This window comes from Ursus arctos, unplaced genomic scaffold (genome assembly GCF_023065955.2).
Source record: "Ursus arctos isolate Adak ecotype North America unplaced genomic scaffold, UrsArc2.0 scaffold_9, whole genome shotgun sequence".
In the NCBI taxonomy this organism is placed as follows: Eukaryota; Metazoa; Chordata; class Mammalia; order Carnivora; family Ursidae; genus Ursus; species Ursus arctos.
In genome coordinates this window covers 17,861,734-17,887,454 of record NW_026623111.1, presented here as the reverse complement: position 1 = coordinate 17,887,454, position 25,721 = coordinate 17,861,734, and the positions used below count along the sequence as shown (strand labels likewise).

General features: G+C 35.6%; 1 protein-coding gene across 1 annotated transcript in view; it reads right to left on the bottom strand.

The window, feature by feature from the left end:
- The window catches only part of LOC113266744 (cytosolic beta-glucosidase), a 647,115-nt gene that overhangs the window by 92,198 nt on the left and 529,196 nt on the right, over positions 1–25,721 (bottom strand). The window contains exon 7 of the transcript XR_008958384.1: positions 9,189–9,306. The gene's annotated coding sequence lies outside the window, so the exon portion shown is untranslated. The remainder of the gene's footprint in view (positions 1–9,188; positions 9,307–25,721) is intronic.

Sequence of the window (25,721 nt, the reverse complement as noted above, 5' to 3'; positions counted from 1 at the left end):
TTTCTCAGACAAATTCCTGTGCCTTCTTCAAGACCAAGTCAAAATGCCAGCTCCTCAATGAAGACCGTAGTTCTATTTGGCAGTTGGATACTCTGTTTTAACTGTCCCTCTGAGGAAGCAGGTGTATATCGTAATTTGCAAAATATATGTTTAAATGTCTGTCCCTCACCACAAATTAAAAGCAATCATAACTTAGGTATATCTAGTTTATCTTACAGTGATATATGAGACATGCTTCTATAAGATTCTGCAGCCCACCTAACCTCCCATTCCAAGGTAAGTCCTAGAATGCTTTGTAGAGGCATTGTCGACCTCTTTCAATTACTATGAAAAGTAGTCTCTGATACTTATGGATTTAAAGTCCAGAATCTCCCTTGTGAATCCCCCTAAAGTTCTCAGTCTTTTAAAAACTGGAGCTTATCAGAAAAGATGGTGAACAAGACGGCTTTAGGTCCTGTGATATCAATTATTTTTTAAAGAAGAATAGATTATCATATTTTAAAACTAAAATCATAATTTTCCTTCTTGTTACTTCTCTGATTATCTGCATATATTATTAAAAAAAACTATGGTCTAAATTCTTAGAGCCTTGTTCCTGGTTTTATAGTCTTCACAAGAAAGCTGACTTAGACAAGTAACTGGCATTTGACAATTCCCAAAGGATTTACTTTCAAAGTATGGCATTTTGCATCAATTTCCTCATCTCCAAATTTACCTCAGATGTCTGTCTTCACGTGGGTATCAGTCTCTGTGTACGGATTTCATATTTAACAGTACGCTGGATCACAGGTTTAAAGCATCAATTGGCAACTAGTCCAAAATAGCAAATGCACTTGCCAAGTTGTTGGAAAATGACCTTTTTCTTTTTTATCTCCCTCTTCCTAGACAAATCACCATTACTGGTGATCTCTGACCACAGACCTTCCTATGTCTGCTTCTGTCATCTACTTGGTAGACATGTTGACCGCAGCAAACAATCCCCTATCATCAAGTTTTCCAGATGTTTGCACAGCGGGTTCAGTGTTTTTAAACCATCTAAATGACGGTCCCAAATGACAAATGTTCATTTTCAAAATTAAAGCTTATTACGAATTACCTGCCAAGTACAATGTGTCAGGAGAGACTGAATGAATTAGAATTTTTGTCCACTGAGAATGAATGAATAAGAAAAAACATAAATGAGGCAAGCTATTACACATCCTAGAGGTACATAGAAAGAATTTTAAATAACAGTAATTTACTAAAGGCTGTTGCATTAATACTTATGACTTACTTTAAAAAGGCCCATCCCCATCTTTTGCCATGAGTCAGCCTTTAACTTTGCTAATGAAAAAATAATGGCTAGGAAAGACAAGGATAATCTTTAGTGCAAACCTGCTCTTCTCTGTGGTCATGGACCACACAGACTCAGCTTTGACATACGGGGAAGAAAGAGCAGAGCCCAATACAGCCCTCAAGGACTGGACTCCGTTCCCTCTTTACTGCTTCTAGCTGTGTGCCATTTATCCTTGACCTCCAGTTTACTCATCTATGATGTGGAAATAATAATACTTAGGTTGTGGTAAAAATTAAATAAATGAAAATAGTAGTAGGATGTGCTTTGTAAACTATAAAGTACTATAAATACTTACTGACATCAGAATAACATGAACTACCAAATATTAATGACTTACTATATGCCAGATACTATGTAAGGCTTCACATGTATTCAGTCTTTTTCAATTTTCGCAATTGTTTAAGGTGGGTGATATAATCTCTCTTTTATAGATGAGAAAACGGAGTCTTGTATAGAGGTTAAGCAACCGGCCCAAGTAACAGCTAACTGGGGTTAGACAGGATAGGAACCCAAATGCCAGAATCCAAAAATGTGCACATAAAATCCGTGCTATGCTACTAATCTTTAATCATTAAAGCCTAATGCCTGGTGATGCCACTTTGGCTCAAAATATTTTGGTGATGCCATTGAAAATTGCCTTCAGATCCAAATTATTCAGGCACACAAAGGAAGCAGCCTGCTGACTCTATAGACAACTTTTTTTCTTTCTTTCTTTCTTTTTTTTTTTAACCCCAAAGAGCACCATCCAGTCTGATCATCCTGCATTCTAGGCAGGAAGGCAATGAATAACCATAGCCAAGAATTCTATCTTTTAGAAGACTCTACAAGATTGAAATTCCTTTTCAAGATGGATGTGGCTCTCTTTTCTTCACATCCCCATAGCTCTGGATATAACATCAAATGTAACTCCAACCACACGATGTATTAACTGTTTACTTACATACCCAACCTTCAAGTAGCCAGAATTTTTTAATTACTGTATCCCAGATCCAAGAATAGAAGTTGCATGGTAATATTGGAAGAAACAAATGATGCGTACTTTCTTGCTGCCTAGGAAAACTTTGGTCCCAGATAAATATGACACCAGGCTGACCACAGAGTGAGATTGTTTCATAGGACCAAATAGAACATCTAGATTTTCCATCTTTAAAATTATAATCAGCAGCAGGAAGCAAAGCAATACCACTGTCCCTGTTATAGGGATCCAAAGGCTTTTTATAGAATGCACAGCAGCAAATGTTATCGCTATGCCTGAAAAAACCATTTTCATTATCAGATGCCTTTTTTTCCCCAATTGATTATGACTTTTCCTTTAAAAAATGCATTTAAGCAAAAATTTTCTATGCTTGATTTAGCCCAAGGGAAAATTTGGGGGACTAAGACGGAAGAGAGCAGTCTGAACAAAATTCCTTCTGCCTTTAAGCTATGCACACATGGACAAAATAGATTACATTCAACTGAAATCTTTAAAATAAAAAAACAAACAAACAACTCCTATTACTTAGAAAGAGCCTAACAATGAAAAATCCAGCTTTATGGTATTGTAGTCCCTAATGCGTAAGCCAGTGAACAGACAGGGGTAAGTTTTGTTTTCTGTTTTAAAGTTGTAATGTTCTTAAATTCATTTCATCTTGGTTTAAAGGTGTTGCCCTGGACTGAAACTTCTTCAGCAGACTTCTGAGGACGCACCAATTCATGTTAGAAATCTTCAAGGTGAAAGTCATTGGAGTTAAGGCTAGTGTTTAGTTAAGACAAACTGAATTAATGGGCCCCACTCAAGGTGGACTGTGAATGTATTTCTATGTCTGGCTTAGCTTAATGTGTCTCTTACCATGAAGGGAGGGCTAGAGATAAGGATTTTTTAAGCTGATAAAAGCTCTTTAAGATTCTTCAGAAAAAATTACAAAGATGAGAAATCTGAGTTTATACCCAACATGCTAAACAAAGAGGCGGTACTCTCTCAGAGCAAACACGAAGCCTTGTTTGAGTGAAGCAGCGATTTACAAGTCTATGACAAAACAGACTTTTCATTTCATAGAAAGAAAAGACAAATAATTTTAGAACAACATTTTGATTTAGCAGCTGTAAGGGACCTTTGAATTTAAATTTCGATATATAAATCCCAATTTTGCCATGTAAAATTAATAATGGATTTCTCTAAAGCCAAACTCTCTCCAACCTCCGCTGTAATTCTCTTAAGAAAGCATTAAATGAAAGCATTTCACTTTAGTTGAAAATCAATGGCACTTCAGTGAAGCATGCATCTCCCAAGTGTTATGGAGTCAAGAATCATACAGTCCTCCTAGTAAGACATGGGACTCTGGATTTGATAATAACTTCATACAACATATGAGTCTTTGAAAAAAATTAATACAAAATGAAAGGATTGAAAATCCAATATGATCATGCTCAAATTCTCTTTGAAATGTCAACCCAAGTGCATTATAATATAATTAATGTTGATGATATGGTAATAATAGTAATAAAGGTAGTAATAAGTAGAAATAATGTTTAATTACTGCTCATGATAGACCAGACACTTGCTAAATACTTCATATGCATCATCTCATTTGATTCTCTCAAGAATCGTGTGACTTGATACTGTTAGTTATTTTTAAAATAGACCTGAAGAAGAAAGAGATAAAATAATTTAAGATGGATTAAAAGATTTCATTTTAGGGGTGCCTGGGTGACTTAGTTTGTTAAGCAAATGACTTTGGCTCAGGTCATGATTTCAGGGTCCTAGAATCAACCCCAAATCGTCCCCCACCTCGAGTCTTGCCTCAGGCCCCATGCTCAGCGGGAGTCTGCTTGTCCCTCTCCCTCTCCCATTGCCCCTCCCCCTATTCATACTCTCTCTCCCAAATAAATAAAATCTTTTATTCTTCTATTTTTCTTAAGATTTTATTTATTTGTGTGAGAGAGAGAAGGAAAGCATGAGTGGGGGAAGGGGTAGAGGGAGAGCAAGAAGCAGACTCCCCTCTCGGGGCTGGGTTCCAGGACGCTGGGATCATGACCTGAGCCAAAAGCAGATGCTTAACCCACTAAGCCACCCAGGTGCCCCTAAATAAAATCTTTTTAAAAAAAGATTTCATTATATATTAATCTATGGCCACTTGGAAAATGAATCAAAAGGTATTATAAACTCCATCTTTTTGAAATGTTTGTTTTCCATACTGATAAAATTGTATTTATCTTTCACTGTGGTAATTATAAGGATGAAAAAGATACAATCCCTGTCCTCCAGGAACTCACAGTCTTAAAAGGAGATGAAATCTGCACTAAAAATCCAAATATAATTCAGTGTGGTTTGTGATAAATTGTAAGACAGTCTGTTGAAAGCTTTGGGTAGTTAGAAAAAAGAAAACAATTCTTACAGCTTAGGGAAGGATCAGGAAGTCTCCTTACAGGAAGAAGCAGTTCCACTGGGTTTGAAAGGTGGGTAAAGTTTCAACAGTAAGATAGATATGAAGCCCAAGAGAAAGAGCAATGTGCAATGTCGTCAAGAATAGTTTTTCAGGATGCCAGTGTTGCTGGACTTTTTGACATATGAATGAGCAATAATGTGGACTAGACCAGACCTTCACTGTTGTTCAAAGGAGTTTAAACTGTATTTGAAATTCAGTAGACAGTTTCATAGTGAAGGTATAATATGGTCAGAGCTCTCTTAGGGAAGATTAGTCCAGCAATGCATTACACTCATTTACCCTTTCTTTCTTTCTTTCTTTTTTTTTTTTTTTTTGGTTACTTCACCAATGAATAATTACTGTCTTGTTATTATGTGCCAAGACCTACATGAGGCAATGGGGTTATAATGGTGAATATGACTCACTGTCTTTCATAGAATTTATAATCATGAAAGTTAAACAAAAAACTGAATAGTGTCACCAATACTATAAGAGAGGAAGTATACAAGAGCACCTAGGAGGGGTATCTTCTCTAGCTTTGGGGTTAAAAACAACAGCAGCAACAACAACAACAGGCAACAAAACAAAAACCTTCCCATAAAAAATGGCTTCAAATTGTGTGTACTGCATGTGTGTATATGTGTGTAGGTTTACGGAGTAGGAAGGTCGATATATGAAAATGTTCCCAGGGGAAAATATGTTTTGGGAACTTGACGTGGGGTTATTTGCTTTCCCGCCACATACATCCTTAATAACCTCAGTAATGTGCACAGGGCTCCTGACTGTTTCATCCTGCAGAGAAGGTCTGACCATCAGTCAACTTCCGGGAGAACCAATGAAGCATTATGAACAAGGACCTTATGAAAGCAAATTCTGTTGAATTGAATTGGCTCTCTTCATAGACCTGGAAATCATCTGGTCTGACTTTTAAAAAAATACCAAATATGAATAATTCAGTCAAGCCTGAAATAAGCACCTTGAATGAGTGTGGCTTTTAGCGTTCATTCCTTCACTCAATTATTGAGTAATTAGTTGTTGTTTATCAGCACCATGGAACCCATTGTACTAAGCACTTGCCTTACCCAATCCTTTAGTCATAATTAATCATTTCCCCTAAATGCTTATCTTAATTTTCCTGTACCTCCGTATAACACACTTACAGTTGGCTTCTGTCACTGTGTGTTGTGTGTATAAGTATCTGCAAGTAGACTGTGGCTTTCTGAAGAGAGAAATTGTGTCCTCATCCCTATGTTCCATTTAGCCAATGGCACAGATATAATAGGGATTCTCTAAATGTTTGCTGAATGAATGAATGAACGGATAAATAGATGAATGGATGGATTGATGAATGGATAGAGACAGACATGCATACAATGTTTTTCCTGTCCTCATGAATCCTACAGCTTAATGCAGATCAAATATGCATATTTAATTAGAAATATTTTTCAATATTCAAATCATGATCTCTTTTCAATTTATGCTTACTGTTATAGTGCCACAATCTCACCATGATCCCAAAGATACCATGAAAGAGCTCCACAGTGTATTTAGAGTTTGAATGTTTACCTCTTCTATGTTAGCTAAAGTTTGCTTTTTATCCCCCAAAGTACTGATTCCTGAGTTTTCTCTTTAAACTCAACAAAATAGCAGCCCCAAAACCCCCACTAAGCCATTTTAACATGTTGTTCCTTTCTCACAAGTTAGATGCAATTGAAGTAGATAATAACAAAATTGAAATTTTAAGAATGTCTGCAGTCATCATTAATCCAAGAACAAAACAGAAGTCTTTGCCCCTGCACATAACAGCATCAAGATCATTTACAACTCCCTTGTTCTGTGGTCTTATTTGATTACCATTTTCCCAAAAGTCCTGCCATATTTTCCTCTTTCCTTTCAGCACATTCAGCACATCTTTTTTGGCTGTTTCATACTGAACATTGGTTTGGTTGACCAGGAAAAACAGATTCAAAAACTTCAACGGAACTGTCTACATAGATATCTGTTGCTCAATAATTTATCTTGAGAAACTAAGTAAGATATTTCTTATTTTTGCATGCATTATTAGACAAGTGTATCTTTATACTTCATTTGAGTAAAGTGATTCAATAAAACAAAGAGTGTTTTCCCGTTAAAATCATGGGATGTTAATTATATAATGTTCTCTAGAAGTCAGGAAATTGCATGATGTAAGATGAAGGAGATGACAGAGATGGAAATTACCCTATTACTCTGTTTGATCTGAAACAAATTCCTTAATCTTAGTGAGTCTCAGATCCCTTTTATGTCAAATGATAATAATAATAATAGCCTTCCTATATTGTTACTATGGCATCGTGAGAAGTTTGAAATATGGTGGATATCAAACTACCAGGCATTGTTCTATGTGGAAAATTATCATTCATGGTGATTATCGTATGGCGGTAGTAGACTAAGCATTCTACCTGCATTTTCTCATTTAATATTTCTCCAAACTCTATGAGGCAGATTCTACTTTTATCATTATTTTTAAATGAGGAAACTGATACATAAAGCAAAATTTGATGTAGATCATAGAGCTATGTAGCAGACCCAGATTCAAACCCCAGTGCTAAAAGGAACTGAGTGTGGGATAAAGGGTTGTGCGATTTGATAGCACAGTAGAGAATGCTTTTCTCTGAGGCCAGCTTGTTCCCAGGAGGAGGATGTACGCTGGCTCAGGCTGAGAGTGGGTCAAAATCCAGGGCGGGGCAGAAAAACTCAACCAGAGTTCAGTTAGCAAATATTTTGTTCCAATTGATCATTGGGAATAAACAATTCTACTAATTATCTACGAGGCAAAGAATAAGAGTTTCAATTCTGTGTCTAGCTCTGTCATAGGTAAACAGAGGGGTGTTCATGAGTCTTATGTAAGTCTTATTGGAAACGGTGATTCTTTGCAGGCTGCCATTTCTCAGAACACAAAGGAGTCAGAGGGATTTCTTAACCTTCACTGTTTTCCAGAATCATAGGGCTCCGATAAAGTTCAACACTGTACTTCCCATTGGTTAGACATGCTGAAGAGAACTTGTGCAAGCCATATGTTGAAGGTGGCACAATCCCCAGATGACCTTGCAATCTCCCTTCCCTGGAGTGTTAATTGAGTCAGTAAGTTTTAGAGATTCTTTGTTACAGGAGCTTAGAGAGTAGCCTAAATAGTAAAGTGTTCCATTTTAAAATCCACACCCATTGTGATTTCAGTCAAATCACTTGACCTAATGAAACCTAGTTTCCTTGTCTGCTAAATGATGGAGTTGTAATAGACAAATCCTTAAAGAGTCTTCTAGCTTTGACCTTCAAAACTTTATGAAGACATAAAGATTTGTCCAAGTGCCCTGTGGTTTGATGTGTGGAATTAAAGACTGAACCACTCCTTACTCTTCCTCCCAAAACTCAGACAGCCTCAGTGTGGGAGCCACTTAGGAATGCTCTGGCTTTGGATGTTGTATAGGCTTTTCATTAGCAATTCAGAATAATGCTATCAAGGCTGCTTTTGTCTCCATTCTGCCAATCAATCATTTATTCTTCCTAAACCTACAGTACCCACTTTGCATTGCCTTGCATAAATGGGGTGATTCTTGGATTCTCTTTTTCCTAACCCTTTTGATTTTCTCTATTTTCCTTCCACTGTCCCTCTGAAATTTTTTCTGTGTCATGCAAACTCCATTTTTGGTGCTGTTTCATGCCTTCCCAAAGGCCAGGTTCATTTTCCTACCTAATATTCAAGAAGCATTCTTGAAGCTCATCTTTTTTGAAAAAGCCTACAAAACTCACCAATGCTCAGCTGATGACTTACTTCATTTCTCTACATTTGGATCTTAGTGTTTCAGCTAGTTGCAGCAGAACTCTGTGGGCCTTGTTTATCACCCAGTGCCTTGGACATACGTAATAGAGGCAAAAATTACCCAATTACCAAACCTTAAGGAATATTTAGATTAGAAAAAAAGTATAATGTTATTAATAAGTGGGCTTTGTATTACAAATATGAGTGACAGCCTAAATTGAGCTTTCAATGAAATAAAGGTAAGTTACAACTTCAATTAAGCAGAGCACCAAAGCTATTATTTTCATCCCAAATTGGAAAACATCGAGTACAATCTTGATCCAATTTTGGTGGATAGTGGACATGTGATAGAGCAGAAGAGGCACACAAACTATCTTAAAGCATTCAGGTAGAACAGAGTGAAAAAGACCTAAATCCAAAGACCTGTAGGTAACATGGTGCCTGGGTAATCTTAAGAAAGTTACTTTACCTCTCTCACCTTAGTTTCCTCAATTATAAACTCGGGGCAACAATTACATTAAAGGACTGCAGAGGGAATGAAAAAAATAATGTATGGAAAATACCTTTAGCTCTGTAGGCCTATGGTAGACATCCAGGAAGATTGGAGTTGTCGTTAATCTCATATAATTAATTAACATTGACTTACCGAACTGGACATAAAGATTCACCAGTGAGAACTGTTTATAAACCCAGAAGGAAGGGATGGAATCTTGGAGCTCTGAATGTGGACCACTCAGTCTGCAGGTTTATAAGAGAAATGTTCCCTATGGAAAGAAAAACACAACAGAAATCTGAAGAGGAATGCCTACAAACAGCTTTTATGTTTGGCTGGTTAAAATAGTCTGTCATCTTTTCATCACAGTCAATATCAAACTTTTCTTTCCTTTTTTTTTTCTTAGTACATGTCCTACTCATATCACCAGATTCTTGTCTATTCCTTGCCTCCTATTTACCACTTACTACACTTCCTGAACGCTGTTGCGTTTAAGTCATGTTTTCAGATGTAAATTCTCCTCCTTTATCTGTGAGGAAACAACTGGACAAATAAACATGGGAAAATCAAAGTCCAAAAGAGAGGAAAATATATGAAAATAGAGAAATACATAAAAAAGAGAAGCCAGAGATAATATTTGTGCAGACAGAGTAGTTTTAATATGACAGAGAGAAAAGGAGACTGGCTTTTGCTGGCTCATTTGGTCAAAGAAGATAATTTGGATGATTGAGTTGCATGGTTTGGAGTTATACAGAGCACATATTTATTGGATAATTGAAATCTCTCCCACTTACTTTGAGCTAATAGATTTCATCTTAAAGCTCAATGCTGTCAAATGCTGGAGTTATATAACTAAAAGAAGAAACAATAATCTCAGGGAAAAAAGTGATTCATTAAACAAAGTAAAAACTTTGTCCTTAGGAAGTTCATAAGTATATTTGGCTGGTCATTGCTATATGGGAACTTTCTGAATGTTGGTGGCAGTAATGGGACAGAAATTATTCAGTTGGGGCTGGTTTTAAGAAATGGCTTCAGCCCCTAAGTGGTTTGCCAAGTTTCTGTTAAACATCTCACATTATTGAGGATACAAGTCAAAATCACTTATCAGCAGTTCTTCTAAATAGCGAGGAACATGTATCAAAGAGGCCATGAAGGAATTTCTAATGAGAAAAAATGCTCTCACTTTTTGAGAAATTAACTGCTCCAATAAATTGCAAAGATAAAGTAGGAAAAGTTATCACAATAATGTCTGTTGTAATAAAACTAAACTGTACAGCTGATAACAGTTAAAATGCCAGAAGGTAAGTTAATGAAATACCATTCTCCTAAAAGCCCCTTTGGTCCTTACTCTGAAATATAATTCTGACACTCACATATAAAGGATATGGTGGAAACTACATGGAAATACTGTATCTGCACGTGTTCTACAGATTCATTGCCTATGAACTTTTGAATACATATAAAGTTTAAAAAGCAGAGTATATTAAATGAAACTTTCAGGAAGGTGAAATAAAATAATCCTAGGGCCTAAAATTGATTCTTAAAGTGTAAAAGAGATGAAAGTCTGTGGAGAGAGAAATCAGACGGAATTGCTAGCTGGCATTGGAAAATTTCTATCAAAGATCACGGGAACAGGGCAAAGATGGAGTCACTGAAGTCTCCCTAACACCTCCCATGGATTCATGCAGGTAGGAGAGGCCTAAAGCTTCTGTTACGATTTTCTGCAGTCAAATTCCTAGGCAAGCTGAAGATTTGTAGTAGAGCAGAGGAATTCATAAGGCTAATGAGAGAGCAGAAAAGAAAACCAACAGAAATAGCACACGTAGAAACTGAAAAGTAATCTGAAGTAGGACAGTTCGGGGTAATAGTTTCGCTGTTTATATATTACTGAACTTTTCTTATACATAGTAATGATCAAAATGGTAATGAATGGTGAAAATTCTGTGTGTGTGTGTGTGTGTGTGTGTGTGTGTGTACAGAGAGAGAGCATATGTGAGTGAGCAGGGGATGGGGAGGAAGGGAGGGAGAAAGGGTGAAAGTGGGAAGGAGGATAAGACAAAGACCAAAGCTGTAAAAGCCCTAGAAAGCCAAAGATACTCTATGCGCACATGCTCAGATACCAGGCTGAGAATCTCAGAACTCAGGGCCAGCTTCTTGCCCCATGGTGAAACCCAAATGGTTCAGGGCATCTCCCAAACAAACAGCAGAAGGGCAATAAACAGAGTCATCTTCAGGTCCCATGAGTTCAGTGAAAACCAGGCAAGGGCCCTATACACACAACCACATCCTGACTAATTAAGGAAAACAACAACAAAAACAGCGAAACAATTACATGAGAAATAAAATAAATTGAAATCCACCAAAACTCTGTAAGAAAAGGCACGAAGAAATAATGCAAACCATGACAGAAACAAACCTCTCTGCTTTGAGCCATCTGTGCCACCCATCAGCTGGTAATAATATGACTCTGGGTAGCAATAGAAATAATCAAAGGAAGAGCTTTAAGAAGGCATGGCAATACTAATAGATTTTTTTCTGGGTTTCTGGTCTTTGTTTATGGATAATTATAATTTGGCAAAGTGTTCAGAGGCCCATCATATGAATGTGTCTCCAGTGCTTTACTTAAGCAACAGTTCACAAAGGACTCGCTTCAGTTTACCACCATACCAACTAAATGCTAGTAGAAGGAGAAAACCTCCAAGTGATATGTGTGAATTTTAAATTATATGTTGATTTAATGTATCACAGCAAATTTTCCAACCAGAATTCTAAATAAGTATACTCAATATGTTGACCTGTCCTATGAAGGCAATTTTGGTTATCTTAATATATTTGAAATAAATCTTGCTTTCAAGGTATAACCATTTGATCTTTTCTATTTTAGACTTTACTTTCATGTATTCCCGAGTACATCCTTATGTATCCTTGTATTTGTCGAAATCTTAAAGATAAGAAAAGTGAATAAACTTGGCTTTAATTTATGTAAGAACAGCCTATTCTGAGAATAAGGAGATATTTTATGGAAAGGACATGGAAAATTATAAGCTGGTTAAACTACCCTCATTTGTATCAAGTCAGATCTATCTTCAAATATGGCTTGTCTTTTTGTTAGAAATAAATTCTCAGAATATCAGTGCGCCAATTGATATTCTTTGGGTTGCATGCAACAGAAACAAACCCTGATTAATTTGAGCAAAACCGGAAATTTATTAGAAAGAAGATAGAATTGCTCAGTGACTCAAAGGAAGAGTTGAAACATATCACCAAGGGGAGATAAGGCAGTTCCAGGAATCTAAGAAACAAGAATTAGTGGGCAGTGTGTTCAAAGTGCTAGCCTTGAGAGGAGTGAAATCTGACCATTTTTAATTCCTGGACTGCTCAGTTTAATATTCAAATTTCTGGAAGGGAACTTAGTTATGGCCTAGTTTAGATTATTTATGTCCCTTTTGCCAATGGGAAAGCTGAGCCACATGATTGGTCAGTTTATCAAGATTGTAGCCAATGAAGGAAATCGAGCTTCTGTTACTGGAAGGGAAGGAAATGAATGTGAGGAAGACAAAAAGCAAGCCCATGCTTAAATACATTCATGGGGAGAGATTACTACATAAAATAGTCTGAAAAACCCAAAATGACTAATAGTTCAGGAATAATTCGTGCTTTTTAAGATTTAATTTATAACTGCTCCACTAAAAATAATGAAGGAAATTATATTAAGTGTATTCATATTGAGCCAATATTTATTAGAGATATACATGTATTAAGTATAAGTTTCACATGTATTATCTCATTAAATTATCACCTGAAATTCCTGTTAGAACTAACATTTCTACTTTGCGCTTATGAAAACTAAGGATCAGAAAGTTATGTTGACTTCTTTGTTGTCACTCCATGAGGAATTCTGGTCCACTTTCGGTTATATTTCTATTATTCGTGCAGAGTGTCTTCCTTTAACTAATTGTTTCCAACCACTAACCTTGTAACACTAAAGGAAAGAAGTAAGACCTGGATAGTAATGCAAAAGCAAACAAGAAAACCAACCAACAAACCAAAACCGCACAACACTGTGTTTAGGATGAGTGCTGCAACTGCATCTAGATTTAGGACCTTACGGACAATACGGTGAGTACAGCTACACACAGCAGATTGAACATAGCCAACCACTTCTCCTAATAATCTCACTAAAAATGAAACTACGATAAAGGAAGAGTATAAAATCTCCAGGGAAAGCAACAATAATCCTGATAGGACAACACTTTTTTGGAACATCGAAAGCAAAAGAGGAGTTAACAAGACAGAGAAAGTAGAATACTAATATATTTTCTTTATCTGAGTTGCCATTTATTATAAGATGCACCATTAGTTTGTTTCATTGAGAAAGAAAAGTCACTGCCACATATAATCATAAATTTATGATTATAAATGTCCACTTATCTATTGCTATGTAACAAACCATCCCAAATTTAGTAGCTTAAATTAACAACAATAATTTGATTATTATCTCTCACACTTCTTTTTTTTTTTATTTTAAAGATTTTATTTATTTATTTATTTGACAGAGATAGAGACAGCCAGCAAGAGAGGGAACACAAGCAGGGGGAGTGGGAGAAGAAGAAGCAGGCTCCTAGCGGAGGAGCCTGATGTGGGGCTCGATCCCATCACGCCAGTATCACGCCCTGAGCCGAAGGCAGATGCTTAACGACTGTGCCACCCAGGCGCCCCTATCTCTCACACTTCTAAGGGTTGACTGGGCCTGGCTGATCAGGAAATCCCATGCAGTTGCGACCACATGCTTACTGGGGCTGCTATCCTCTCAAAGTCTTCCTCACTCATGTGGATGATGATTACTATTAGCCGTCACCTGGCACTTCAACTGGGCCTGTTGGCTGAAACATGTGTATTCAGACTATGCATGTAGCCTGGGCTTCCTCAGAGCAAAATAACTTTACAAGAGCAAATATGCCAAGAGAGCTAGCTGGGCAGAGCCGTATTGCTCTTTAGGACTTATCTTCGAATCATGCAGCTTCACTTACACTCCACGTTATTGAACAAGCCACAAAGGTTGAACCAAGTTCAATGAGAAAAGACATACATTCCTTACTTTGATGGAAGAATGGCAAGGTCACCATGAAAAAAAGAGCACGTTGGATGAAGATACTATTACAGCCATCTTTAGAAAAGACAATCTTCCATAACCCGCATTCAAAAATATTAAAATGAGAAAAAATATTTTATCTTAGAATCAACAAATATGGTAATTATCTATAGTTGAGATATCAAATGAGAGGCAAGCAAATCCATGTTGCAGAACTTTAGAAAGTTCAGGAATCTGAGGCAGCAGCTACCTTAAAAGTTTTCTTTATGACCTATAAGTGGTTGAAATTTTGAATAAAGAGCAGCTAGTGTTTGGGATTCTTTCTTTATCCACTGTAGCTGAGTAAACATCCCTCTCTCTCCTGGCAGGAGAAAACTTGCTATGTGGGGAAATTAAGCCAAGATTCTCAAGATCTGGCAGATAAGAAACACAGTTTTGAAAACAGAGGTATTTTTAAAAGTCTACATGTAGAACCTAAGATCCTCATCCTTCTCCTTGTTAGTTCCAAGAACTTTGGCAGAGATTTATTCTTCATCCTTTCCCCTCTACCTTTATAGGTGATGGATTGGAAGATTCTTCTCTGAAAATACGAAGATGACTAATGGGCTTAGAGAGTGCACAGAAGGATATGCAGAAGTGGACATCATTTAAGTATGTTGGGACAAACAGTGCTACAATCCCAACTCTATCACGCTGCAGTGAAGTCTTGCACATGGACCTTCCAATCATTTCTTTAGTGCTTTAATTTTAAGTATGAGTCAGTAGTCAAGAATTATCAGACATGGGGCGCCTGGGTGGCACAGCGGTTAAGCGTCTGCCTTCGGCTCAGGGCGTGATCCCGGCATTATGGGATCGAGCCCCACATCAGGCTCCTCCACTATGAGCCTGCTTCTTCCTCTCCCACTCCCCCTGCTGTGTTCCCTCTCTCGCTGGCTGTTTCTATCTCTGTCAAATAAATAAATTAAAAAAAAAAAATCTAAAAAAAAAAAAAAAAAAGAATCATCAGACTTGTATGGAAAGCCTCAGCATGAAAGAAGGAGATTGAAGCAAATAACAGTCAGAGGGAACTTGCCATAAATAGAAAAAAACAGGGACCAGAACAAATCTTAAAACACACAAATTACCCTAAATTTTTAACCTTGGAGATTTTAAAAAGAAATTGCATTCCCGAAATGAGAACAGAGTTATAGAAAAAGGAAATTAAAAGAAAGAAAGAAAAAGGGAATAGAGAACAATGAATGATTTGAAAAGATAGTTTCAATTAAAAATTCAACAGAAATCTTTTTTTTTTATTACTATGATAAGGATACTTAATATAAGATCCTACCATCCTAGTAGAATTTTAGGTATGCAATACAACATTATTATGTAGAGGCACAGTGTTATACAACAGATCTCTAGGACTTATTCATCTTTCATATTTGAAATTTTATACACATTAATTAGCAATTTCCAGTTTCTCTCTCTTCAACCTGGCAAGCACCATTTTATTTTTTTAATTCTATGAGTTTGACTATTTTAGATACCTCATATAAGTGGAATCATGAAGTATTTATTCTTCTGTGATTGCTTTATTTCACTTAGCATGTCTTCAGAGTCCATCCATGTTGTCATATATTATAGGATTTTCTCCTTTTTTAAGGCAGGATAATATACATATCATATTTTCTTTATGCATTCATCCACTAATGCATACAGGTTATTTCTACATCTCAGTTATTGTGAATCGTGCTGTAGTGAAGATGAGAAGGCTAATCTCTTTGAGATCCTGATTTCCATTCTTTTGGAAAAATACCTAGAAGTGGTATCTCTGGGTAATAGAGCATTCTACTCTTAGTTTTTTGAGGAGCCTCCATACTGTTTTCCTTAGCAGCAGCACCATTTTGCATTCCCCAAAACAGTGGACAAGGGTTCCAATTTCACTAATACTTGTTGTCTTTTTTTTTTTAAATAATAACCATACTTAACAGGTGTAAAGTGATATCTCACTGTGGTTTTGATTTGCATTTCCCTGGTGAGCAATGTCATTGAGCATTTTTTCATATACTTTTTGGCCTCAACAGAAATCTTTAGGAAAATAGAATAAAAAAGCCAAGATTTTCAAAAGTAGGTAAGAAAAGTGATTTTTAAATGCTAAAAGATAAATCAGTAGATCCATAATCTGACTAATATAAATGCCAGAAAAAAAGAACAGGGAAAAATTGAAAGAAAAAAAAAAAGGAAATCACTAAAGAAATAATGCAAGGAAATTTCTCATAATTAAAGATGCACTGGTGTGCAGAATAACGACGGGGAAAAGGAAGGAAAATAAAACCCTCGTACTAAGGCCTATTATCATAAAATTTCTGAAACTAAAATAAATTAAGATCCAGATACTCCCATGGAGAAAACAAATAGGTCATATCTAAAGGATGGAGAAACAGAATGGCAATTGACATCTTAAAATTAGAAACTAAACAACAGTGGAGTAATGATTTCAAAAATCTCTAAAATGATGTATTTTTCTCTTTCAACAGAGAATTCTATCTCTAGCCAACTATCAATCAAATTTGGGAGTAGACAACAATTTTGAACATGTAAGTTTTCAAACTGTTTATCACCAGTCACCTCCTTTTTGGGCAGCTATTCTAGCATCTTAAATTATGTTCCATCAAAACAGGAAGTAACCAAGAAAGAAAAACCTAAAAGCCTGGATCCACCATGAAGAGGGGAGAAAGGTGTCCCTGATGAGAGCAGCACAGCAGGTCTAATATGCAGGTTGAGAAGGGAGTAGGAGAATGGGGCCTTTAGGAATGATGTCTCCAGGGAAAACAGAGAAACAAACAGATGATGTAATGTTTTTGACCACATAGAAAAGAGAATTTGAAAGTGGTTTGATATTTTTTTTTGAAGCATTAATGAAAAATTAATGATAGGGACATAGAAAGTTAAGTAAAAATTAATTGAAGAAAATTATTTAAATCTGGAAAAAAACAAAATGTTGCACAGGAAAGGTAATTGAAATATAGTGCTTGACTTGGCTCAGGAGTGAAAAATAATTACTTAGCAACTTTAATGTAAACACTGAAAATTGCTTTATCTGAACAATTTTGATAAAACCGTATTGGAAGAAGGAAAGAATGCAAAGTAGATGGTGGGGACATTGGGTGTTGTCTTCCTATTTCATAATAGGAAGGCAATAAATAATGTCTGAAGTTAATAAATCAAGAAAGAGGAATGTTAACATGTTATTGGAATTATGAGTGAAGAAGAAAAGGAAAAATGTTGCTGTCCCATTCATTTTAAGTTTTATACTACATAACTTTTAAAAACAATGCAGAGGTATTATGTTGATAAAAATAACTTTTAAAAAGGGTAGAGACTTTCAACAAAGAGAAATAGAGACTGTGTCCCCACTCCTCTTACTTATTACTTATTTTCCCACAAGTGAGGTGTTTTTCTTTCATAGCCTCAGTTTTGTGTATATACAATGAAGAGAAAAATAATTGTGTATAACATTTTGCCATCAGAAACACTTGAATGCACTATTACATTTAATTATCACAGAGTTTCCATGACTTTTCACATTCTTATTATCCCATTTTATATATGGGTAAAGAGGAACACAGAAAGGTTAAGTAAGTTGTCCAAGTTAATATTATAAATCATTGATGAAAGTGGAATTTGAATGTAGGGAGCAAAATGCTAGAAATATCCCCAACTCTCGCCATCGTAAAGAATTTAAATGAGAGTACCTAACACTGAGGTTGCAGGAGTAAGTGCAATAAATATTTGTAAATGAATGAGTAAATGTTCACTTAGCAACTTCATTAAATGCATAAAACACATATGACCCATTTTATAATGCTGATGTATTGAACTCACACAGTAGTTATCCAGGCATTAACAGAGTTTTAGTGTATGATTGAGCCACTTGAATTGAAATATATAGCCATACAACCACCAAAGTATCTATAAGTAAATAAATTATACTATAATGGTGGTTCACTATTAATTTATATAGCTATCCTAGTTAAAAATATTTGCAGATCATGAGGGACATTTTTCATTGTGATGCCTGGGCAGGTAAAGAAATTTCTACTGGTAAATACTAGCCAGGAATTCTATTTTTCAAATCTATGCTTCGAGAAGGAAATCTTCCTCTGTCAGTTCTTCCTTCTCGTCTTTGTACTGGATCAATTTTCCTATCAATTATGCTAATATGCATTACATCAGACTTGCCATCCTGAAGCGGAAATGTCTAGAACTGAACGTCTGTTATGGAGTATGAATGGATTTCTTATCACGCTGTTAGGTTAGCCTTTTACATTTTCATCAATCTTTGAAAGAGAATGCTACCAAATTCAGTTCAGACTTTATTTCAGTCTATAATTAATGATTATACATGTAAAAAGTTCTGCCATCAGGGATTTAAAATTTTAAATGTCTCAAAGAGATTTCAAAGAATGGCCAAAAAAATTAAATTAAAGGTTTTAAGGATATAAAGACATATAAGGAATACTTTGTTAACTACATATAAAGTTACAGCTCAAGAAATTGTGGGTTTCTTTTTTAAGATTTAAAAAGAAGTGCTGAAAAGGGTTTGTATACTGTAAGAGTTGTTTGAGGTACCAGATTTAGAAAGTGTAAGTTGAAACACAAAACTCTCAATTCTAAGCGCCATTTTTTTTTCTATAATGCCATATTGCCTGCTATTAAAAAAAAAGTCTTTCTAAATATTGTTAACTATACAATCAAATGATTAAAAACCAATAAATTTGAATATTAAATAAATAACACTATCATTGGCTACTCATCTATGTCCCCATGATAACTTGTTCAAAAATCCCAGGAGTTTACAACAACAATTTGGCTTTTAAAAAGATTTCCACTGCGGGGCACCTGGGTGGCTCAACCATTAAGTGTCTGCCTTCCACTGGGGTCATGATCCCAGGATCCTGGGATTGAGCCTCCCATCGGGCTCCCTGCTCAGCAGGAAGCCTGTTTCTCCTTCTCCCTCTGCCCCTGCTTGTGTTCCCTCTCTCACTGTCTCTCTCTAATAAATAAATAAAAAATATTTAAAAAAGGAAAAATAAAAAAAATAAAGATTTCCACTGGGATGCCTGGGTGACTCAGTTGGTTAAGCCTCTGCTTTTTGGCTCAGGTGATGATCTCATGGGTCACGGGATCAAGCCCCATTTCAGGGTCCCTGCTCAGTGGGGAGTTTGCTGGAGATTTTCTTTCTCTCTCTCTATCCTTCTCCCTTTGCCCCTCCCCCAATCTCTCCCTCTCTCTCTAAAATAAAAAAATAAAATCTTAAAAAAGTAAAAGAAAAGAAATAAAAAGTTTTCCATTACCAGACATGCAAACTAATTTCACGTTATTGTTCATGGCTCCCAAACTCTAAGAATTAATTTTATTTTCATATAAGCCTCAAAAGAATTAGTTTTAAGAAAATAGAACTAAGGAATAAACCATGATTTTAAAAGGATATATATAGGGGCTCCTGGGTGGCACAGCAGTTAAGCGTCTGCCTTCGGCTCAGGGTGTGATCCCTGCGTTATGGGATCGAGCCCCACATCAGGCTTCTCCACTATGAGCCTGCTTCTTCCTCTCCCACTCCCCCTGCTTGTGTTCCCTCTCTCGCTGGCTGTCTCTATCTCTGTCAAATAAATAAATAAAATCTTAAAAAAAATAAAAGGATAAATATTAGAAAAACTTCTTAAATTAAATTAAATTTTATTTTCTTCTTTTTTTGTTGTTTTGTTTTCATGAGACTATCTATACTGTCTGAAGTTTCTTTGGAACACATCTTGGCATTTTTTAGTAAGATGCATATTTTAGTATACTCATTCTTACCTCTTCTAGGCAAAAGAAATAAAACCCTGGAATTTCAGCATAATACATTAGAGATACTAAACTTGATGTAGTTTTTGGTTTAATTCTTGCTGGTTATAAATGGCTTCTAGATGTTAATAAAAGATTTGGTTGATTGGTCAGCAACTTTCAACAACATGAGTCAGTTTTTTAAAATATTGAATCTCTTTTCCATCCTTAGTAATGCAAACATTACCAATTATTATAAGCCATCTTTTAGCAATTATTTTGGTACTCAAAATTTAGTAGAAGACTGTTACACTTAAAAGAAGATAGACTGTTAACCTGGATCATTCCGATTAAAATTCACTCCCAACATCATCACGCAGCTGTGACTATACCTACCAAGAAAGTAAAAAGGGAAATTTTCTAATTGTTTTCAAGATATATCTGCTTTGAAAGAACATGATATAAAAAGTAGAATGACCACTCCATTGGGATCTTATCATTTGAACATGGTTGATCACCTTGAATGCCTTCAGAGAACTGAAAACTAATAAAATTCTAAACATGTAATTCCTTGGGCCAAATGATTATATAAAAGAAAAATTAGAAAAAAAGGAAAAAGTCCCAAAAGATAGTATTTGAATTTGGTTCTTAGCACACACACACACACCTCACCCCCCACGCTCCACCAATGTCTCATCGCTACTGTTTGGGACTATCTCATAATAGAATTAATTGATCTAAGAAGGATAGGTTTAACGTACTATCCTAACATTGAGCAGGTTGCTTGGAGATTCAGACTGTAGGTGGGTTGTAGCTTGATAAATTGGTGAGATTATTCACTTGAGATATATGCAGAAGTAGACCAGGGAAGCAGGAAGATTGCGTCATGGTGCTCCACAGCATGCCTTTATAATTTGTATACAAGTCGGTGCAAGAGCACTGAATCAAGAAAACTTAATTTTGACAGGTCTGATATATAGTCTATTTTGGTTAACCAAAAGGAACACATACATTTACTACATTAGAGAAATTTCCATTATTTTTCTCTCAGCCATGAAAATCGATTTTGATGTGATTACACTCAGAGGCTGCTTGATGTGCTTCTGACAGCACAAAATGGATAGAGACAGTGGGTGGTATAGAATGTGGGAAACTGTGGCTAAGCTGGACTCTGGCTAAGTGAAAATCGTAGGATTCAAATACCAATTAGGGTGATTTGTGTGAAAACAGACCTAAGATAAAATCATGATGACTATGCTATATTTAAATGGTAACGAAAAAATATTTCAATAGTTCAAGTAACCAAGGGTTTTCATCATTTCATTTTTACTGTAAGCTTTATTTTGAGAAATGCAAGGATATCACTAATTGTAACCAGTGAATATTTTATTTCTTGAATGAAATATTGAGCCCTTATTACATACAAGGCATTTATTTAAGAAATCTTTAATGAAGTTTATATTTGGTAAAGAAAAAAGTAAGAATTAGAGATTGTGTGGTTTTAACTGACAATTTCATTTCTGTTCCTTTTCAGAGTTCCTCTCTTACTATTTGTAAAACTATCCTTACTTTCTTTCATTAATTCAATAATTATTTATCAAGCATCCAAAGGCAAGTCACTTGACTAAGTGTCTGGTACCCAAGAATAAGCAAAGTAGACAGTACTCATCTTCATGGGGTGTACAGTCTAGTTGGGAGTGCAAGCAAGTAAAGAGAAATTACTATGAAGGGTGGTAAGTACTATAATAAAAGACGAAGTTCAGCCATGGATGATGAGTAGAGTCTATTCAGGAGTGGTTAGTCATCAATCGGGAACTGAGATGGGGGTGGGTGTCTGGAAGCAGGGAGGGTATCAGGAAGAGGAAATAGCTTCCTCAAACATCAAAAGTCTAGAGAGTGCATAATACAAGAAAACGAGATGAAGCGTTTATCTTGACTGTAACGTAGGATGTGAGAGTTGGGGTGGGTGCTAATGAGAGAGAAGATCAGAGTGTAAGCAAGAGTGACTCCATCAGGGACCGCAGGAGAAGACCATGAAAAACTGTGTCTGAAGGAGAGAGAGGGTGTTGGGTGGTTTTAAGTAGCAAATATATATGTTTAGTCTTGCACTTGAGTAAGATAACTCTAATTGCAGGGAATATAATGGACTGGATGTAAACCAGATTGGGAACAGGAAGAAAGCTAGGGGACTGTTAAAGCACTCCAGGCAGGAGAGGGTGATAATCTTAACAGGAATATGGGCAGTAGGTATGGGAAGAAATAGTAGATTTTAGAGGTTCATGGTTTTTGACTTTTTGTTTGTTCATTTGGAAGATGAATTGATATGAATATGTAGTTGATTGGATCTGGGGATTAAGGAAGAAAGAGTCAAAATGACTGCAGCAAAACAACTAAAGCCTGCAATGAATATATTTGAGGCCCCTCCAGTTTAGTTCTCTGTTTCTTCTTTCTTTATTAAAAAGAAAGACAGAAATACAGGAATCAAGGAAGAAAGGAAGATACAAGAAACAAAGAGCATATATAAACTGGGACTGAAGACAGAGCTCTGGCTAAAAAGCCAGGGGAAGAACAGATCTGCTGCAAGATCAATAATTTTGGTCCCCTGAGAAATCAGCAATAGCAGCAAAGACATCAGGAAATTTTGAGAGGTTGGGAAGGAGGACTTGAGCTCTAGTGCAGAGTCTAGATCCTCAGAAAGGGCTGAAATGCTCCCCATGTCTGAGCATCAGCAGAAAGACAAAAACAAGAAATTAAACCAAAAATCCCTGCAGTTGATGGAAATTTTAGACACTGAATATAGAAGTTCATGTACTTGACACATGATAAGATAGACACTTCAGTCTTCAATGTTCTCAATTAGAACTTTATCAGAAAGAGACAGATACATTTTTAACTATGTAACTTCTAAAACTAAACATATAGTGCTTGAAATAAAAACTTCAATTGACTAAATTAAACAGAATGATTACAGCTGAAGAGAGAATTAGTGCACTAGAATATATATCCCAAAATAGTCAATAGGAACTAGAGAGACCAAAAAAAGGAAAAAAAAAATCTAAAGTATGAATGATATAAAGGATAATGTAAGTAGTTTTAACATGCATGTAAATCAGTCCCAGATGGGGAGAACTAAAGAGAGGCAATATTTAGAGAGATTATAGATTTTTCAGGATTGATGAAAATACAAATTCAGGAAACATCCTGATCTTCAAATGGGATAAACATAAGGAAATTAAAACTGAAACAAATTACAGGAAAATTGCAGAAGAAAAAGGACAAAGAAAAACCTTTAAAAACAGTTTAAGAGACATGGTAAATGTCCATCAATGTTCGCTATTTTGGTGATTAATTTATTTAACTTTATCAGACTGCTTCCCTGGACTTTGACAATTCTAGCAGCTCACAGACAGTGAACAACTGGCAATCTACATCAGATGTTGAATAAGTGTACTTTTCTTGACCTAGCATAATCTCTTGGGTACTTCTCTGAACTAGGCGCTGAGCTCATTGTTTCTACATGCTGTCTCATTTGTTCCTCCTGAATACCCTCTGAGATTGATATTGTTATCCTTACTTGAATGGAAGGGGATTCTGGGACTTAACGAGGTTTTGTGACTTGTCCAACATCACAAAACTAAGATGTGACAGCAGGGACACAATTCCTAGGCTTCTGATTCCAGATACATTTTCCTAAGAACACTGTCCATTGCAGTGACTCATCTTTTATTCCTTATTTAGTGAGTCTTACATTAGAATATCTTCAACTTAAAAAGTAGAATATAATTCTTGTATAACTGTGAAATAAAAACAATTTAAATAATTAAAAAGCAGCCAAAGAGAAAGAACAGATGACCAACAAATGAATAATTAGAACATCAATTGGAAGTCAGAAGTTAGTTGGAAGATATCTTCCAAGTGCTGAGGGAAATAACTGCTAACTTAGAATGGTATAACCAACAAACGCTACCTTTGGAGAAGACTATAAGAAAGCCATGTGAAGATGAACAAAACCGGAAAGTCAACACAAGGAAACTGAATTAAAGAAAATTCTAAAAAACGTTTGAAGGAAGATGGAAAGTCAAACTAAAACACAACATGCACATATTATGCAAGTCAGGAGAATGATCAGTTTAATAGCTCCCATGGTTGTTAAATTGTTATGAAAGAGGATTAAGGTATTATTTAATTTTGAACTTTCTAAAACTAAATTTGCGTGATAAAATTCCAAGGATTTATAAAAAAATATGGAATGAGGAAAAATATGAACTCAAATTTTAAAATAGAAGGATGGTAAAAGAAAAAAAATTAAAATTAAAAAGTAAGGTAGTAGAGGGGCACCTGGGTGGCTCAGCCATTAAGTGTCTGCCTTCAGCTCAGGTCATGATCCCAAGGTCCTGGGATTGAGTCCCGCATGGGGCTCCCTGCTCAGCGGGAAGCCTGCTTCTCCCTCTCCCACTCCCCCTGCTTGTGTTCCCTCTCTCACTGTCTCTCTCTGTCAAATAAATAAATAAAATCTTAAAAAAAAAAAGTAAGATAGTAGAAACAGGCATAATATATCATAATCACGGGGATAAATATATGTATTATACTTATCAAGAAACAGTTTAGCAAATTGGATTTTAAAGTGAAGCTATATGCTGTTTATAGAGAAATGGCTAAAAAAGACAGAGGCTTAAAGTAAAATGATGAAAAAGATATACAAAACAAATACTAACCAAAAGAAAGCTGACATAACTATCTTAATAGGGGGAAAATATATTTTAAGATCAAAAATATTTTTAGAGATGTAAATTGTTATCATATAATGATAAGAGACTAAGTATATCAGGATTCTCTAATAATTATATATCTGTATACTCCAAAAACAAAAAAAACCTATTTCAGAATAAATACAGTGCTGATAAGGCTACTGAGAAAAGTTAATAAATCCTTCACCCTTGTGACAAATTTAACACACTTTTCTCAGTTCTTGACAGATTAATCTAGAAAAGGCAATAAACAAAAATGTAAAAAACTTCAACAAAATTATCAATCTAGAGATAATAGATTTCTATGGAGTCCTGCACCTGAGAATAAGGGAATATGAACTCTTTTTAAACATCTAAACGATTTATAAAGATTATATACTGGATCATAAGGTAGATTTTAACAAATTCCAAACTATGGTCAATATAAGGCCATTAACTGAAAAAAGACATTAGACGCACACACACACACACACACACCCATAAATAACTCCTGTATTATTCTAAAATTGTTATGATTTAATGATAACCAAAATATTGCATATTAAAACTTCTATTTAGAAGGAAATTAACTAAGTTCTTATATTTAAAAAAAAGAAAAGCTGAATATTAATGAGTTAAGTGTGCAACTAAAGAAGATAGGAGAGAAACCCTGACATAAAAAAAAAAAAGGACATAATAAACTTAAGAGCAGAATCAATAAATGCAAAACAATTATAAAATTATTTTTGAAACATAAAAGTTGGTTCTTTGAAGACACTAATAAATAGACAAATATCAATGAGGGATTGATCAAAGAAAAAGAGAGGAGAAAAAATAAACAGTACTGGAAATGAAAAGGGTAACATAACTACAAATGCACAGATGTTAAAACGATACCAAATAAGAGGATAATGTTGGGAATGAAGTTCTTATTGGTCACTATGCCACCCAGTGAGTTAGGAAGTGCACAAAGAAAAGGGGGTTTGGGAAAATATATTCAGACTTGGAATTTGAGGACTTCATGGACAATCAAATGGTTATGTCAAATAGCCAGTTGTCATA